The sequence below is a fragment of the Tachyglossus aculeatus genome, chromosome 2, assembly GCF_015852505.1.
Source record: "Tachyglossus aculeatus isolate mTacAcu1 chromosome 2, mTacAcu1.pri, whole genome shotgun sequence".
In the NCBI taxonomy this organism is placed as follows: domain Eukaryota; kingdom Metazoa; phylum Chordata; class Mammalia; order Monotremata; family Tachyglossidae; genus Tachyglossus; species Tachyglossus aculeatus.
The window spans coordinates 90,199,291-90,203,371 of NC_052067.1; the positions used below are offsets into that span (position 1 = coordinate 90,199,291).

At 44.8% G+C, this 4,081-nt stretch overlaps 1 non-coding gene across 1 annotated transcript; it reads left to right on the forward strand.

Annotated features, from left to right (window-relative positions):
• Nucleotides 1–3,708: 3,708 nt before the first annotated feature.
• On the forward strand, nucleotides 3,709–3,846 carry LOC119924990. The gene has a single exon (XR_005449663.1). It is a non-coding gene; the product is annotated as a small nucleolar RNA SNORA7 (small nucleolar RNA).
• The last annotated feature ends 235 nt before the right edge of the window (nucleotides 3,847–4,081 follow it).

Genomic DNA, 4,081 nt, shown 5'->3' on the forward strand with positions numbered 1-4,081 from the left:
TATAATAATAATAATAATAATAATAATAATAATAATAGCATTTATTAAGTGTTTACTATGTGCAAAGCACTGTTCTAAGCACTGGGGAGGTTACAAGGTGATCAGGTTGTCCCATGGGGGGCTCACAGTCTTAATCATCATTTTATAGATGAGGTAACTGAGGCACAGAGATGTTAAGTGACTTGCCCAAAGTCACACAGCTGACAACTGGTGGAGCTGGGATTTGAACCCATGATCTCTGACTCCAAAGCCCGGGCTCTTTCCACTGAGCCATGCTGCCTCATCTTCCCTCCCAAATCCTGTCATCCCCCTGACTTTCTCATCACTGTAGGCAGCACCAACATCCTTCCAATCTCGCTCCTCTTGACTCTTTTCTCATTCAACCCACATACTCAATCCATCACTAAATCCTGTCAGTTCCACCTTCACAATATCACTAAAATCCTCCCTTTCCTCTCCATCCAAAATGCTACCACATTTATCCAATCCCTTATCATATCCCACTTTGATTACTGTATTAGTCTTGATGCTGACCTCCCAGCCTCTTGTCTGTCTTGTCCATACTTCATTCGGCTGCCAGATCATTTTTCTACGAAAACGTTCAAGTCAAGTTTCCCCACTCCTCAAGAAACTCCAGTGGTTGCCCATCCAACTCTGCACCAAGAAAAAGCTCCTCACCATAGTCTTTAAAGCATACAATCAATTTGCCCCCTCCTATCTCACCCCACTACTCTCCTGCTATACCTCACTACTCTCCTACTACAACCCAACCCACACAGTTCACTCTTCTAATGCTAATTTTCTCACTGTACCTCAATCTCATCTGTCTTGCCATTGCCCCCTCGCCCACGTCTTTCATCTGTCCTGGAATGCCCTACTTCCTCTAATCTGACAGACAACCACTCTCCCCAGGCTTCGAAGTCTTACTGAAGGCACATCTCTTCCAAGAGGCCTTCCGTAACTAAGCCCTCTTTTCCATTTCTCCCATTCCCTTCTGCGTCTCCCCAACTTGCTCCCTTTATTCATCCCCCCTCCCAGCCCCATAGCACTTATGTACATATCTCTAATTTATTTATTTCTATTAATGTCTGTCTCCCCTTCTAGACTGGAAGCTTGTTGTGGTCAGGGAATGTGTCTGTTCATTGTTATATTGTAGTCTCCCAAATGCTTAGTACAGTGCTCTGCATACAGTAAGGGCTCAATAGATACAATTGGATGAAAGAATGAATGAATAGAACCCAAGTCTTTCTTACTCTCAACCCAGTGCCCCATCCAACTGACCGCACTGCTAGTGCTGCTGAAGAGAAACTGTGATGCACAGTGGGCAGACCACAGGCCTAGGAGTCAGAAGGACCATTTTATGGTATTTCTTAAGTGCTTACTATGTGCCAGGCACTATTCCAAGCACTGAGGTAGATACAAGCTTATCAGATTGGACACAGTCCCTGTCCCATATGGGGCTAACAGTCTTATTCCCCATTTTACAGATCAGGTAACTGAGGCCCAGAGAAGTGAAGTGACTTGCTCAAGCAGACAGAATTGGAGCCAGGATTAGAACCTAGGTCCTTCTGACTCCCAATTCTAGGCCTTATCCACTAGGCCACACTCCTAATCCCGGCTCCGTCACCTGTCTGCCCTATGACCTTAGCAAGTCACTTCACTTCTCTGAGCCCCAGTTCCATCATCTGTCAAATGGGGATGAAAACTGGGAGCCCCATGTGGGACAGGATCCGTGTCCAACCTGATATGCCTGTATCCACCCCAGTGCTTTGTATAGTGCCTTGCACATAGTAAGTGCTTAACAAATACCACGATCATTATTGTTATTATTATTATTATCCAGTGATGGTTATAAAAGGCAGATTCCAGTTGGCACTGTCAGTTCTACATCTGCCCAATTGCTCCCATCTGGAGCCTTGGAGGATACTCAGGGTGGAGTGGAAAGAAATTAATGGTAGGAGGAAAGGCCAGGTTAGCACTAAAGCTATGAGCTGCTGCCAGTTCTGAGGGAGGGTCCTGTCAATGAGATGAAGCTGTAGGACGCCTGGCAAAAAGTTTCCCCTGACCTATATTGTTTGTTATTTTCATCTGCTGCATGCTGAGCTTTGGTAGTTTGCAACTTCGAGTCTTGGGGGTCTAATATTTCTATCTGACACATCAAAAAAATGTATGTTCCCTTGACAGGGCAAGGTTCAGCTTTCTTTGCCCGCTTGCTGCTTAGGAAATTTTCCTTCCAAGTTGTAGTAAAGTTGTCTGGGTTAGAGGATGCATGTTTCCATTCGTGACAGAAAGGAGAAATTTGTTTTAATAGCATTTGTTAAGTGCTTTCTGTGCCAGACACTCTACTAAACCCTGCGAGGGATAATTGGGTGGGACACAGTCCCTCTCCCACACAGGGTTCATAGTCTGAACCCCCATTTTACAGATGAAGTAACTGAGGCACAGAGTAGTTAAATGATTTGCCCAAGTCACCCAGCAGACAAGCAACAGAGCTGAGATCAGAACCCAGGTCCTCTAACTTTCAGGCCCAAGCTCTTCCCACTAGGCCACACTGCTTCTCTGAAACATAGTTTAAAAGACTTTTTAACATGATTTTGTTTATTAGACTTTTTTCTTTCACTGTCATCCAGGACACATATAGAGAAACTTGGCTCATGGAATTTGAGTGGCTACAGCCATGATGAAGATAATGACAGAGAGAGTGATTCACTTTTTACAGTCTGGCAGACAGAAATGAGCTTAAATGTCTTAGAACACTTTGGTCAAAAGGAGCCAGAGATTTCTAAGACAGTGGATAAATATGGCAATTTGGAATGGATTATTCATATTACAGAGCTCTGTTTGGATTTTATATTGACAGAAGAGAGCACTAAAAATTGTGGGAAATGCTGTTCATTCAGGACCTATCCCCGTAATAGTCTGCAAAAAAACCTTTAAATGGTCATTTCACAACAATGCCTTGCATTCATGTAAAACAATACAATGTTCTGCACGCAGCAGGCTCTCAATCAATATTCAGTCAGTGGGTTTTAAGGAATGTTTACTTTGGACAGAGCACTGTATTAACTGCTAGGGAGGATATAGTATGATAGCTAAGCATGATCCTCAAGGAGCTTACAGTCCAGCTTGGGAGACGAACTGTAAAATAAATTATAGTTGAGGGAACCGGGTATGTAAGGATATGTTCACGAGTGCAATGTGGGGAGATAGAGTGAGGGAAATATGGTGGGGAGATGAGAGGATAGTCAGGGAAGGCTTTCTGGGAGGGATGAGCTTTTAGTAGGGATGGGGCTAATCAGTCCGATGTGAAGGGGGAATGAAGTTCCAGGCAAGAAGGAGAGCAAGAGGCCAATGCATAGGTAAGACCGTAAGCTCACTGTAGGCAGGGAATGTGTCTGTTTTATTATTGTGTCATACAATACAGTGCTCTGCATGCAGTAAGCACTCAGTAGATACAGCTGAATGTATGAATGACAAGAGCCAGGTGCTCTGTGTAGGTTGGTATTAGAGGAGCAAAGTGTGCAGGTTGGATTGTAGTGGGAGAAGAGAGAGGTTAAGGGGAGGGAGAGAGCTGATTGTGAGTGTCGTGGAGTAAAGGCCAGATCCTATTGTACTGTTCCAAGTACTTATATAATGCTCTGCACATAATAAGCACTCAGCAAATGCCACTGATTGATTTATAGCTTGATAGGGGGTACTTGAGGAGATCCCCTCTCGGGGTAACACCTGGAGAGTTTCCAGTACTCTGCCAGTCTCGACTATGGGAGGGAGAGTCAAGCAGAGGCATACCCATTCCATTCCTAGCTTGGCCAGTGGCTAGCAAGTGGAAGGCAATCTGCTGCGAGTCAAAACTCACCTATGCTGGGCAGCAGCAGCGTGGGAGAGAGTCGAGGGCGGAGACACACGGAAGGAGGCAATGGTAAACCACTTCTGTATTTTTACCAAGAAAACTCTATGGATCCACTACCAGAACAATTGCAGATAGAGGTGGGGCATTCTGGGCGTGATATATCCGTGGTATCGCTATGGGTCGGAGACGACTCAACAGCGTAAGACAAGACAAGACTTGAGGAGAGACAAG